Source organism: Geotrypetes seraphini, chromosome 5 (assembly GCF_902459505.1).
Source record: "Geotrypetes seraphini chromosome 5, aGeoSer1.1, whole genome shotgun sequence".
Classification (NCBI taxonomy): Eukaryota; Metazoa; Chordata; class Amphibia; order Gymnophiona; family Dermophiidae; genus Geotrypetes; species Geotrypetes seraphini.
Genome location: NC_047088.1, coordinates 125,319,217 through 125,334,706, shown reverse-complemented (window position 1 = coordinate 125,334,706; position 15,490 = coordinate 125,319,217). Strand labels below are relative to the sequence as shown.

The 15,490-nt window shown below is 47.1% G+C and overlaps 1 protein-coding gene across 3 annotated transcripts in view; it reads right to left on the bottom strand.

Annotated features, from left to right (window-relative positions):
* The window catches only part of VPS16 (VPS16 core subunit of CORVET and HOPS complexes), a 1,150,777-nt gene that overhangs the window by 867,532 nt on the left and 267,755 nt on the right, over positions 1–15,490 (bottom strand). The window lies entirely within an intron of this gene.

Below are 15,490 nucleotides of genomic sequence, written 5' to 3'. Positions count from 1 at the left end.
TCCCCTCCCCTTCACTATAAAGAAAACTGAATAAGCCAAATTATTACAGAATGCTACACAGAAATATCATGCTAACAAAGTGCCGCAGCCACACATGACAGGAATAGTGTTAGAGGAGTGCAACTAGGGCAACTGTCCCCTGGTCAGAGAGAACCACAAGCCACTTCCTGGGCTTTGCAGTCCCCAGTTATGTCTAACACCAGCTCTAGCAGGATATATATTTCAAATCTGATATATTCTAATCACAAAATAGAAATAATTTTTTTTTCTACCTTTTGTTGTCTCTGGTTTCTGCTTTCATCTTCTTTTCACTCTGTTCCTTCCAGCGTCTGCCCTCTCTCTCTTCAATCCAGCATATCTGCCCCTTCCATCCACTGTCTGCCCTCTCCCCCTTCCATATGGTATCCTTCTTTTTTCTATGTCCCTCTCCCTTTTCCATCCAGCCTGTATCCCCTTCTCTCCTTTTTACATGATTCATTTCATCTTCACTGCTCTCTTCATTTTTATCTCTCCTACACCAGATCTAGCATCTTTGTCCTTCTCTGCTTATTTCTCTGCTGACCCCCTTCCAGCATCAATCTCACTACTTTCTCATTCCTGACTCTCCCCTTGTCCCTTATCTGATCTCTCCATTCCACCCTGACCCCTTCCCCTCCTCTAATCTCCCTGCCAGCTGTTTCCTTCCTTTCTTCCTTCTCCCTTCCCTCCTCCCCCTGTCCAGCAGTAACTTTCTTCCCTTCTCCTCCTCCCCTCCTAGCAGCATCTCTCCTTCTCCTTCCCTTCAAGTCCAGTAGCAGTTGTCCCTTTATTTTACTTTGACAAGCAGCTTCCCAGACTCCTTCTCTCCTTCCCTCCCAGCAGCATCTCTCCAGTAGCAATTGTCCCTTTCTTTTCCCTTGTCCAGCAGCTTCCCAGCTTCCAAAAATGGCTTTCTCCCCTCTCAGCAGCTCTCTGTACTTGTCAGTGCAGCGATTCACTAAGGCTGCCTTGGGTTCTTTGATGGGTCGCGCCACCTCTGAGGAAAGAGGAAGTTGCATCATCAGAGGCAGGCCGTGACTCAGCAAAAGCCACAAGGCTGCCGAAGTGAATCGCTGCACTGGCAAGTACTGAGAGCTACTGGGAGGGAAGAAAGCCACTGTCAGAGGCAGGAAATTGCTGACCGGCAGGAAAAGCACAGTTACTTACCGTAACAGGTGTTATCCAAGGACAGCAGGCAGATATTCTCACATGTGGGTGACGTCATCTATAGAGTCCCGACGCGGACAGATTTACAAGCAAACTTGATTGAAGATTCAAGTTTGCTGTGCTGTACCACACATGCGTGCCTTCCTGCTCCACTAGAGGGCGCATCCCCTCCTCGTGGTCTCCAGTTCATATAACCAGCTAAGAAGCCAACCTCGAGGAGGCGGAAGGGTAGCGAGAATATCTGCTTGCTGTCCCTGGATAACACCTGTTACGGTAAGTAACTGTGCTTTATCCCAGGACAAGCAGGCAGCATATTCTCACATGTGGGTGACCTCCAAGCTAACCAAAAAGGGACAGAGGGAAATTGGCAATTCAAGAAAACAGATTACGCAAAACCGACTGGCCAAACCGGCCGTCGCTCCTGGACAGAGTATCCAGGCAGTAGTGGGAGGTGAAAGTGTGAACCGAAGACCAACTGGCAGCTTTGCAAATGTCATCAATAGGCGTTGACCTGAGGAACGCAAAAGAAGCCGCCATCGCTCGGACCTTATGTCCCGTGACCCGACCATGCAGCGTGAGACCAGCCTGAGCATAGCAAAAGGAAATACAAGCAGCCAACCAGTTGGAGAACCGTCCGATGAGACTGAGTGCATTGAAGCTAAAAAGCCAACGCCCTCTTACAGTCAAGTGTGTGAAGCGCCACCTCTCCAGGATGAGAGTGGGGCTTCAGAAAAAACACTGGAAGAACAATGGACTGATTGAGATGGAAATCAAACACCACCTTAGGCAAGAACTTAGGATGAGTGCGGAGAACCACCTTGTCATGATGAACACCGTAAAAGGCAGGTCCGCTACCAACGCTTGCAGCTCACTAATTCTTCGAGCAGAAGTGAGCGCAAGCAGGAAGATCACCTTCCAAGTGAGAAACTTGAGATGAGATTTATCTATAGGCTCAAACGGAGGTTTCATAAGTTGAGCCAGAACTACATTGAGATCCCAAACCACAGGGGGAGGCTTGAGAGGAGGATGGACATTCAAGAGACCCCGCATGAAACGAGAAACCAAAGGATGAAGAGAAAGGGATTTCCCATCAAGATGCCGATGAAAGGCAGCAATAGCACTAAGATGCACACGAATAGAATTTGTCTTAAGACCTGAGTGAGACAAATGAAGTAAATACTCCAAGACCGAGGACACTGGAACCGACAAAGGATCAAGCTGATGAGACGAACACCAAGAAGAGAATCTAGTCCACTTCTGAGAGTAGCAGAGTCTAGTTGAGACCTTATGAGATGCCTCCAAAACCTTCCTCACCGACTGAGACAAGAAAAGACAACTAAGGTGGAAAGGAACCAAGCTGTCAGATGTAGAGACCACAGATTGGGATGTAACAGTGAACCCCGACTCTGAGACAGCAGAGAGGGAAAAACAGGTAGAAGTAGAGGCTCCCTGACACAGAGTTGTAGAAGCAGGGAGAACCATGGTTGACGAGGCCACCGAGGAGCAATCAGGATCAGAGTGGCTTGCGTAGACTTGAGATGGACCAGCATCCGCAGGATTAGAAGAAAAGGCGTAAACGCGTAAAGGAACTTCCCCTCCCAAGCGAGGAGGAAGGCATCAGCCTCGAGACGATCCGGGAGTACATCCGGGAACAGAAGAGAGGCAGTTTGTGATTGAGGGGGGAGGCGAACAGATCTATCTGGGGGGTCCCCCACCGCTCGAACACCTGTCGTAAGACCTGAGAGTGAAGCGACCACTCGTGCGGCTGGAGTAGGCGGCTGAGTTTGTCCGCCAGACAGTTCCGCTCCCCTTGAATGTAAACCGCTCGAAGATAGATGTTGTGGGAAATAGCCCACTCCCAGAGTCGAAGAGCTTCCTGACACAGGGACCAGGACCCCGTGCTTGTTCACATAATACATCGCCACCTGATTGTCCGTACGAACGAGAACCACCTGATCGTGAAGCAGGAGGCGGAAGGTCACTGTGGCCAGATAAATGGCCTGAAGTTCCAAGACGTTGATGTGGCAGCGACGGTTCTCCGCTGACCACAGCCCCTAAGTGCACAGGCCGTCCAGATGAGCCCCCAAAGCATACTCCGAAGAGTCAGTGGTTAAAACCTTGCGGTGCGGAGGGGCGAGAAAGAGCAAACCCCTGGAAAGATTGGAAGAGTTGGTCCACCAACGGAGCGAGCGTCTCAAAGAGGGAGTCACCGTCACGGGAATGGAGATCGAGTCCCGGTCCTGACGCCACTGAGAGGCCAATGTCCACTGAGGGATCCGCAGATGCAATCGGGCAAACGGTGTGACATGGACGGTAGAAGCCATATGACCCAAGAGAATCATCATGCGTTTCGCCGATATCGAGGGCAGCAGAGAAACTTGCCGACTCAGACGGACGAGCGTCTCCAATCGAGGTGGAGGAAGAAATGAACAGAGGCGAACCATGTCCAGCATGGCCCCAATGAACTGTAGAGATTGAGAGGGGCACAGTTGGGATTTTGGGACGTTTACCTCGAACCCCAGACTTTGAAGAAATATAATAGTCTGTCGGGTCGCTGAGATAACCCCCTCCTGGGACGGCGCTTTGATTAACCAGTCATCCAGGTATGGAAACACCTGAAGCCCCCGGGACTGCAGGGCCGCTACGACCACCATAAGGCACTTTGTGAAGACCCGAGGGGACGAAGCCAGACCAAAGGGGAGGACCCAGTACTGAAGATGATACTCTCCCACCTGAAAACGCAGAAACCTGCGAAAAGTGGGATGCACCGGAACATGCGTGTAGGTCTCCTTCAGATCGAGGGAGCAGAGCCAATCGCCCTCGTCCAGCAAGGGATAAAGCACCGGAAGGGAAAGCATCCAGAACTTTTCCCGCACAAGGTATTTGTTGAGGCGTCTCAAGTCCAGGATCGGGCGCAGGTCCCCGGTCTTTTTTGGCACTAAGAAGTAACGGGAGTAAAACCTCCGCCCCTGTTGACCAGGAGGGACCACTTCCACCGCCTGCAGGCGAAGAAGGGCCCGAGCCTCCGAGAGAAGGAGGGACAACTGCACCCGATTGGAAGGACACGTGCTTGGGGGATGATCGGGAGGAAACTCCCGAAAGCTGAGAGAGTAGCCCGAGGAAATCACGCCCAGGACCCACTCGTCCGACGTGATGGTTGCCCAACGAGGGTAGAAGGCTCTGAGGCGGCCCCCGATGGGGAGGAGGCCTGTCACTGGTGCGGAGGGGGCCTTCCCCCATCCGCTCATCCCGTCAAAAAGACGGAGAGGGTTTCACAACGGCAGACGGCTGGGACTTGGGCAAGGCCCTAGTATGCGCCTGCTGACGTCTGGGCGGAGGCCGGGAGAAGGCCGGAGTTGACTTTTGTGGATAGCGCCGCGGGGGAGCCCGATAAGGCCTCGACGAGGAAGGCTTAGGCTTCTGTCTGACCAGTGAAGCAAACGACTTCTCGTGCTCCGAGAGGCACTTCGTAGCCACCTCAATGGTGTCATCAAATAATTCCTTACCCACACAGGGGAGGTTGGCCAACTGATCCTGCAGATTTGGGTCCATGTTGACCAGGCGCAGCCAAGCTAGCCGATGCATGGCCACCGCAAAGGTGCAGACCCTGGACGAAAGTTCAAACCCATCGTACGCCGCATGGAACAGATGAAGCCTCAAATTTGCAAAATCCTCAATGAGCAGGCCAAACGCCCCTTGGACGCGAAAGTGAAGGAATAATTGAGCACCCTAGAGGCCATCATGGAGTTTTGGTAAAGCCGGCGGCCAAACTTGTCAAGGGTCCGGCCCTCACGACCTGGAGGGACCGCCGCCGAGACCCGGGAGGGTTGCGATTTTTTCAGTGACGATTCCACCAGCAACAACTGGTGAGACAATAGCGGGCGCTCGAACCCCGGGCAGAGTACCGTGCGATACTTCGACTCCATCTTAGAGGGGACAGCCGTCACCATATAGGGAGTCTCAAGATTCCTGATGAAGGTCTGCCGGAGCACAGGATTTAACGGCAGCCGAAGGGACTCTCTCGGCAGAGACGGCATGTCCAGCTCCGCCAGATACTCCTTCGAATATCTGGAGTCAGCCTGGAGGTCCAAATCCAACGCCCTACCCATGTCCTGAACAAACCTAGTAAAGGACGGGCGGGACGCTCCCTTGGCCCCGGGAGGCGACGATGAACGAGACCGCCCCGGTCCCGAAAAGGACGGGGAAGCCTCCCTAGAGTAGTGAGGTTCCGCTTCGTAGCGCGCTCCCAACCCCAAGAGGCACTCAAAGAGCACGCAGGGGTCGAGAAACTGCGCCGTCTTGAGGAGCCCCTCGGAGACGCCGCCGGGGTAATGGGCACCGACCGATGACGGGTCGGAGACCGGTCCCCAGACTCCCTTGGTGAAAGCCTCGAGCCTCGGTCCGGAGACCCGGATCGAGGGGGAGTGAGTAAGAGCCGAGGGTTAGCCAGAGACAACTCTGTAACCCTCAGTGGTCCCTCAGCACGAGAAATCGGGGAGCGACCACGCTTCGGAGGGGAACCTCGGGCCCTCTTGGAATCCCTCCGGCCCGAGGCCTCGGCGTGCTTCGAGCGATGCTTCGCCCCGCGGGGGAAGACCGCCTTGAGGCCCGAGGGGAGGAGTCCAAGGACAAACGTCGGGATCGGCGCACCTTGGCCCCCGGAGTCCCTAAGCGCTGCTCAGGCTGGTCTGGCGCACGCGAGATCATCGCCCGGAGCATATCCTGGAAAACCGGCACGGGCATCATCGAGGGCATGTCCGGTGCCGTAGTGCACTCCACCGAGGGCGACCTCGATATAGCGTATTCCCTAGTGGTGGAGGCACGACCCGAGGGTTTAGAGGACTTCGCCGAAGCAACTGGCAGGGAACCCCCACTAGGCCCGGCCGGCGTCCCCGAGGAAGGCTTCTTCACGCGAGTAGAACCTGTGAGAGGAAGAGGAGACTTACCCGGAGCCGAGGCCTTGGACGACGTCGAAAGCTTCCAGCCTGGGTCCCGAGGCCGAGGTCAAAGCCGGGGCCGAAGCCGAGGTCGAGGGCTGGTCGACCGCAAAAAGATCCGCCATATGGGCCCTACGTCGACGAAGAGCCCGGTGCTGAAACGTAGCACACCGGGGGCAGGACTCGGTCAGATGATCAGCCCCCAAACAGAGAATGCACCAGCGATGCAGGTCAGTGATAGAAAGAAGACGCTCGCACCGGGTGCACTTTTTAAATCCGGTCAAAGGCCGGGACATAAGCGAAAAACCAGCCGCGGCCGACGAGGCTACGCGGCCGCGACAACCTGGGAGCCCCCAGGAGCCAAAAAAAATTGCGAATCGTGCAAAACAACAAACAGGCGCACAGCGACTTTGCGATCGTAAAAAAATAAGAAAGCCGCGGTGCTAGAAGGCACGTTGTTGGGCAGAAGCCAAAATGACAGGACTTCTTGGCTCCGTGGAAACAAACGAACTGGAGACCACGAGGAGGAGATGCGCCCTCTAGTGGAGCAGGAAGGCACGCATGCGTGGTACAGCATAGCAAACTTGAATCTTCAATCAAGTTTGCTTGAAAAGCTGTTCGCGTCGGGGCTCCGTAGATGACGTCACCCACATGTGAGAATATGCTGCCTGCTTGTCCTGGGATAATTACAGCTCGATCTCACCGGCCCTGCGCTAACCGGCAGGAATTTTCTACGGACTGGCGGTTGAAGAACACTGTTGTAGAGGCTCAGCATTAAAGATAGTTTTCAAAGCAACCAGTAAACTACTGTCTGCTTCAACCCCCCCGCCCAATAGCCCACCCATCCTTAGGCTCAAATTACTCTTATACTACTCTTTTTTTTTTTTTAGTCAAGGTTTGTTTATTAAAGTTTTACAAAAATACAGAATATGGAAAAACATAGCAAATACACAAGAAATTTGAGGTACATCAGACAATAGAGCAAGCAAACATATTTTAAGCATATGAAGGAATGCTCTAACCATTAACAACTCAAAACTAGAACAAAAGTGTACCTCTTAACTAATATTGACATCCAAAATATACCAGCAAGCATGAATCTATGTAAGACAATAAAAATGAGATATAGCAATGTATACTAAATAAGTAAAGTGTCATCCACAAAACAATATATAAAAACAATACAAATCACTGTAACAGAAATGAGGAGGAGAAAACAGAGTAAGAAAAAGCAAAAGAAAACAATAATAAATGGAAGCGGAGAGGTCAAGACAAATTAGGTTGTAAATACAGTTTCAAGGAGTTCCATTTGGAGTGGAAGTGGAGAAACCTGTTAGAAGATTTAGCTAAGTATGCTTCGGTCCTGTAAGTAGAGCAAACCAGGTTCCACCATTGGGAGTGTGAAGCCTTGGATAAGTCTTTCCAGGAAGACAAAAGAACTTTAAGAGCTAGGGAAAGTAAAAGATCCAGGAGAAAATGATCAGAGTCAAGGATCCTATCGTTTAATGAGAAAGACTTCAGTAAAAGCATCTGGTATGTCAAGGGGACATCTATATGAAAGATAGAACAGACCGTACCCCATACGGAGGTCCAGTAAGTACTGATGTAAGAGCAGGAGAAGAGAAGATGTTTCAAAGTACCTTCAGTTGAGTTGCAGGTCCAACAATTCTTAGAGAAGGAGGGATTGATACGATGAGATTTTATAGGGGTCCAAGGGGCTCTATGAAGCAAAAAGAACAATTGTTGGAGAATGGAGGTGGAGCGAGAAGTGTGAAAGGTAGATTTAAATATGGAGGACCAGGCCTCGTCAGGTATCGAAGTTTCTAGATCAGACTCCCAGGAGGATTGCAGGGAGGATAACGGAGAAGGTAAAAGGGACTTTAGGAATTTATAGAAATGGGAGGCTGTGTGGCCCAATGCTAAATATTGTTTGGCAAGTGTGACTAGGGTAGGGGTGGGTGAAAATACTGCTGAGATAAGGCCAGATTTTTTAACCGAAGACCTTAGCTGTAACCATCGGTAGAAGTTCGACTTGGTAATTGCAAAATCATCCATCAGTTCACAAAAAGTGAGAAAAGTCCCATTCGTGTGGCAGATGGATCCTATATCCCATATGCAGTGATTATACCAAAATGGCCATGAGATAGATTGTCCATCAATCCAAATGAGTTTATTGAACCATAGGGGACAGTAAGCAGATTTGTTCCATGGGATTTCTAACTGCTTATCAAGTTCAGTAAGAACTTTATACGTTGCCCACAGAATGGGATTTTTAGACAAATGAGGAGGGTTTGTTGTACCCATCAGTCTAATTAGAGGAAGAGGAGATACAAGAGAAGATTCTAATCGTAACCAATTGGGTATGTCCAGAGAAGGAGAGGAGGAAATCCATTCTGCTCCCTGACGGAGAAGAAATGCTTTGTGATAGCAGAGGAGGTCAGGAAAATTAACACCAAAGTGTGGTGGGGCTTTCAATTTTTGGATGGAGATTCTATGAGGTTTATCATTCCAGAGAAAGTGTGATAATACAGACTCTACCTGTTTGTAAAAGGAAGGAGGAAATAAGAGGGGAAACATATTACAGACGTACGTGATTTTGGGGACCACCATCATTTTAATAGTATCTAACCTTCCCCACCAAGACAAATGAAGAGGAGACCATGCTGAAAGAGTAGTTTTGATCTGAGCAATGAGTTTAGAGGAGATTATTTGTGTGGAGGATCTTAGATCCCTATCAAATGTTAAACCCAGATACTTAATACCCGAGGTGACCCAAGTGAGTGGTTGTGAGGGAATATGGAAGGGGATACATAAGTCATTGAGAGGCATAATTTCAGTTTTGTCCCAATTGATTTTGTATCCCGAAAGTGTGGAGAAGAGATTGATCAGGCGGATTAGTGAAATCAAGGAGGTTTCCGGTTCTGAAAGATACAGCAAAACGTCATCAGCATAAGCCGATATTTTAAATTCTATATTTGCAATTGTAATACCCTTGATATCTGAAGACTTTCTAATAGCTGTAAGCAGGGGTTCGAGGGATAGGTTAAATAATAACGGGGATATGGGGCATCCCTGTTGAGTGCCTCTGTGGAGTGTAAATGGAGGTGAGGTGTCATCATTTACTATGATTCTAGCAGTGGGAAAGTTATATAGTATAGATACCATATGGACGAAAGGTTTCGGAAAACCAAATTTTGAAAGAACAGCAAATAGGTAGGGCCATTCCACCCTGTCGAACGCCTTTTCTGCATCAAGAGAAACTAGCGCTGAAGAACTAGTGGTCGACAGGGTGGAATGGAGTACATGGCATAAGAGTCTAGTTATTGTCAGCTCCATACCGACCCTTCAGGAAACCAACTTGATCTCTGTGTATAAGTTTGGATATAACAGTTTCCATTTGAAAAAACCAGGATTTTAGCATAAATTTTGTACTCTAATTCAATAATGAATAAGGGCGATAGTTCTTTACAAGTTGGTGATTTCTATTCGACTTTGGTAAAACAACAATGTTTGCTTCAGGAAGCGGTACAGATTAGACGAATTCGCCAAGAGACTTTGAAAGTAGGAAAGAAGATGAGGTGTCAGAAGAGGAGAAAACGATTTTGTAGAATTCTGATATGAGGCATCTGGTCCAGGAGATTTAGCAGGCGGGAGTGAAGCTCGGGCGATTTTCTTCAGAAGAAACTGGTTGAGAGAGAGACTTTTGCTGAGATTCTGTAAGAGAGGGTAATTCAAAAGAGTGAAGAAAATTTTGGATAGTGTCATTTGACGAGGTAGTCTCAGAGGTGTAGAGGTCTGCATAGAAGGATCGAAAGTCATCCAGGATGTCTTTGGTGGTAGTGTGAATTTGACCGTTGTTTGATTTGATATGAGTGATCCGGTGCTTGGAGCGGCGTCCCTTGAGGTAGGTGGCCAGCAAGTGACCAGCCCTGTTGGAGGAAGCATAATAAGTAGCTGAACGACGGAAAATCGTAGCTTAAGCAAGTGAACTAAAAATTTTGTTATATTGAAATTTAAGTTATTGTAAATGTTTATATAGAGAAGGGTTATGGCAGTCATAGAGACGAGTCTCATAGGAGTGAATATCTAGTTCCAGCTGATGTAATGTGGCTTTTCTCTTCTTTAGTTGATGGGCCGAGTAGCTAATAATTTCGCCTCGGAGTCATGCTTTGTAAGATTCCCAAATGATGGAAAAGTCCATATCCGATGAAATGTTTGTATCAAAGAAAGCACGAGATTCCTTGTTAATGTGGGAGAGAAAGAATTCATCCTGGAGGAGGAAGTTGTTTAATTTCCAGTGTCTAGGCTTGGACATGGAGGACCAGTTGAGAGTGCATGAGACCGCTGCATGATCTGAGATAGTAATATCGTGGATTCGTGAAGAAGTAACAAGGTTAACCCTTTCAGGACCATAAGGATCGTAGGCCAATTTTTGTGGTTTTGACAACATTTTTATGGTAAAAAGGGCTTGCAGATGCCAAAAAATTGATTTTTTTTGTGAAATATCATTATTTTTTTTTAAAAAAAATCAAACTTCTGGCTTATGGACAGTGTGGCAAGAGAATCTTCTCGTCAATCTGGCAACGACGCTAATGAATGAATGTCGGAACCAGTTTGTTTACATAAAGGCAGTATCATATGGAATCCGTACATATCAAATTTAGAACTGTAGACTATCCCAATCAAAATTTATAGGATTTTAAAGTTATGGGACAAATATGTCCCTTGGTCCTGAAAGGGTTAACCATGTCCTTAGAGCCCAGGATATAATCAATCCTGGAGAATGAGTGATGTGGTGCTGAATAAAAGGTGAAGTCTTTGTCAGCAGGATGAAAAATTCTCCATATGTCTGACCAACCATATGAATCCATCAATGTGGTGACTTCTGCCCGAACTCTAAGCTTGGCTGGACGGCAGGAGGAGGATATGTCAATGAAGGGGTCTAATGGAAAATTGAAGTCCCCAGCAATTATGGTGTCTGATGTTAGAGAAGAAGAACATATAGTACGGAAGTGTTGAAAGAAAGCGGGGTCGTCAGCATTCGGGACATAGATATTAAGGAGCTTCAAAGGTTTTCCGGAAATAGAGCCCTCAACTAGAGGCCAACGGCCATTGGGATCAAAGAAAGCTGAAATTCAGTGATTTTTTCATCAGGGTTACAACTCCATTTTTCTTATTCAGGGCAGGCGCTGCAAAGCAATGTTGAACCCAACCTCCGGACAGTTTCTGTGCTTCCTCCAAACTAAGGTGGGTCTCTTGAAGCAAGCATATAAGCATTGAGGTGTTTGAGATAGTGTAGAATTTTCTTCCTCTTGATGGGGCTATTAATTCCCTTGACATACCAGGTGTATGTTAACCATTTAGAGAAAGGAACGGAATCCACATAATGATTGAGGAAAGAATGCAATAGCAGCAGAAATTGCAAAAATAACAATCAGCTTCCAAAAAACAGAGTAATGCTGAAAAATTAAGAAAAAAGACAAAGAAAAATAATGATTCATGCTTAGCATGTGAGTAATCGATGAAACAAACAAAGAATCAGAGTTGGGATCCCATGCTGGCAAGAGGATCTCAGCTTCTTCCTCTCTGGAGCCCGTTAAAACTGAAATATGAAGGTAAATACAGCTCCCGGGAGATATGGAAGAGAAGAGTTTTAAATCAGACTAGCTCAGGTCATAGCTCCCACAGTATCGTCCAAGAATTGTTGCAGGGCAACAGGTTCATCAAAGTTTTTAGTAGTGTTGTGATACGTTACCTGCATTCTAGCTGGATAAAATAAACCATACTACGCTCCAATATTCTTGAGCTGGGGCCGCATAGCCAGGAAGGCCTTCCTTTTTTGTGCTGTGGATTTAGAAACATCTGGAACGAATAATATTCGGTTGCCATCCACAGTCAGAGGATGATTTGGCTGCTTGCAAAATTTGAATAGTTTGCGGGTAGCGCAAGAGTTTCATGACTATGGGTCTTGGTGGTTTAGCCGGTGCTGGAGGACCCGAAGGGACCCTGTGTGCCCTTTCAATTTCCAAATCGGGAAGAAACTTGAGCTTTAAGGTGGAGGGGATAAATGAAATTAAAAATGCCAGTATATCTGTCCCCTCAGTGGATTCAGGGAGCCCAATGAGACGCACGTTGCTGCTGCGCATTCTGTTAGAAATATCTTCCATATCTTTTTGCAGTGCAGTAACTTTTTGCAGATCGCGCCGAATTTCCAGGTACTGTGAGTCATGTGCGGCGAGGCGCTCCTCTGTGAGATCGATTCGTGCATTTTGCTGTTTAAGTTGCGTCATGATGTTGCTAATTTCGCTTTTGATGTCGGCTGTAGCGGCAAGATTTTCCTGCATTAGGTCCCTTAAAATCTGAAGATCCTGGGAGATAGAGGCGCCGTTTTCAGTAATGGTTGTTTGAGAGGCCTTAGCTGGGGATGGCGGCTCGTGTTTCGATCGTTTAGATGCCGGATGTGCGGCCGCCAAACTTGTGGACGGAGCGGCATCCGCCCTATTAGTTTTAGTTGTCATTCCGATTGCGGAGTACGTTAGTTGCTGACCTGAGTGATTTCTCTCCGGGGCCGAAAGGATGATTTTAAAGCCGGGTTGTGTCGGAGGAAGCGTGCTAAGCGGCCATCTTGGATGCAGGCACATGACGCCCCCCTTATACTACTCTTAAATTACCTCCACATTTCCCCAGCTGATCTTAAAAAGGACAATCTCCACAAACAGAAACACCTAACCCAGGGGTGTCAAACTCAATCGCATAAGGGGCCGAAATCTAAAACATAGGCTAAGTCGCAGGCCAAATTTTTTATTAAGATATTTAAGAGTCCTTTTATTAAGGTACACTAACCGATTTAGCGCACGCTAAATGTACACCTTAATAAAGGACACCTTAGTCTTAAAATGTTGCTTTAAATCAAACACAAATATTCAAATGTTCAAATCTATTTGCCATCAAATATGTAGTAATCTAAACTTAGGAGAGAGCTATATAACATGGAACCTACAATATGGTGATACTTCAATTTTATACAGTGTTGAGGCAAGTAAATAAATAATTCCATTTTCACATTTTTTTTATAGGACTGGCTATTTCCTTCTGATTTATTCAATCAGTAACAAAACCATTCTAATAGATACGGTCCTCTTATTCTTTTTCACTTGCTGCTGAAAGAAAGGATAGTGTACTTCCTTGAATCTAATGGGTTACAGGATCTGAGACAACATGGCTTTACAAAAGATAAATTGTGCCAAATGAACCTGATTGAATTTTTTGATTGGGTGACTGGACAGCTGGATCGAGGACATATGCTAGATGTAATTTACTTAGATTTCAGCAAAGACTCATAGGAGGCTCTTGAACAAACTTGAAGGGCTGAAATTAGGACCCAAAGTGGTGAACTGGGTTAGAAACTGGTTGTCGGACAGACGCCAGAGGGTGGTGGTTAATGGAAGTCGGTCAGATGAAGGAAAAACGGTGAGTAGTGGAGTCCCTCAGAGTTCAGTGCTGGGGCCGATCCTGTTCAATATGTTTGTGAGTGATAATGCTGAAGGGTTAGAAGGAAAAGTGTGCCTTTTTGCAGATACCAAGATTTGTAACAGAGTAGAGTCAGAGGAATGGTCTAATGCCTGGCGACTAAAATTCAATGCAAAAATATGCAGAGTAATGCATTTGGGGATTAATAATCGGAAGGAACCTTATATGCTGGGAGGTGAGAAGCTGATATGCACGGACGGTGGGAGGGACCTTGGGGTGATAGTGTCCGAAGATCTAAAGGTGAAAAAACAGTATGACAAGGCAGTGGCTGCTGCCAGAAGGATGCTGGGCTGCATAAAGAGAGGCGTAGCCAGTGGAAGGAAGAAGGTGTTGATGCCCCTGTACAGGTCATTGGTGAGGCCCAGTAGAATAATGGGTACACCTCATGTCAAACTGATTGACAGGTGAGATAAGATAAGGATCGACCAATCAGCGTTCACTTCCGGGTTAAGCCACGCCCACTCGCCGGCCACCCTTACCCAAACCCTACCCATGCCCCATCCACACCACACCCACTTTACCCTTAGCCCTTTCCACTACAACGCCCCCTCCCACCCATGCCCCGCCCCCTCCCATAGGAATGAATGGTGGTGGCCCCACCCATGCCCCATACCACATCATCAGAAATGCACTTTCTGATGGACATTCACTGGAAATGGAGGCATGTTTGACCCCGGAAATACGCTTTCTGATTACATCAGCAGAAATGGGAGTGTCTGCCCCACCAGAAGTGCACATTCTGATGACGTAGGCGGAAACAGGGTAAATGAAGCACCGGAAATGCACTTTTCTGATGAGACAGAAATGCGTTTTCTGATGATGTTAGCAGAAACAGATTTAGTCGAATCACCGGAAATGATGTGGCCCAGAAAAAAAAGTGTCTATTTAACAGCCTTTTAGTTAAGACAGGTTTTAAGAGCTAATTGTTAGAACAATGAACAAACCGATCACAAAAGAAAAAAGACATTTACAACTGTTTTTGTTTCTTTCCTGTTTTGTTTTGTTTTGTTTTTTAAAAAGACCTCAGGTTTTAAGAGCAGTGCAGAAACAGCTTAGAAAAGGAAAATGACCTGTTTTTATTAACAGACAATACGAAATCTGAGTTAATGGTTGTGGTGAAGGTAACACCCATATTGTCATGGTGACAGCAGATAAGCTGATAAAGCCAAGGGGGAGGTGTGTTTAAACCTATCTGAACATGTCCAGGCCCCCTGGTGTTGTCATAGTGACGCATGCCTTAGTCTTTAACGATCTGAAAAAAAAAAAAAACCTGTTCCTAAGGACCTCTGTTAAAAATGCAGAGTTTTAAGATTTTTTTTAAATTTTTTTTATTTACAGTGAAGTTAACAGAGCTGAATGGAAGGGTACAGATGAAAGAATCTTTATTGAAGCATATTTATTATGATCGAAATGCGGCAGGCAGCTATGGAGGCATTAACCCTCTACTTCAAGAGGCTAAAACGTGAAGTACGCAAACTGGAAAGAACCTGGTGCAAATCACTGACAGACACTCATGGCGAATTAAAGTTACAGAATACAAAAAAATGATCAAAGAAAAGTGCCACAAGCACTACTCCCAATTTATCAACACCCCATCCCTAAACACCAATAAACTCTTCAGACTAGTTAACTCCTTATTTGACACCATCCCACATAAAAGCTCCCCCACCGATCTACCACCCTCCCCGACAAATCTAGCTGACTACTTCGCCAACAAAATTCTCAACTTGAAAACAACGCTCACAACAACTAGCACCTACCCATATATCCATCCACCTTCTCCAGAAAATGATGGCTCACTGGCTGACATGACCTGGTCTCACTTCAAAAACCCAGAC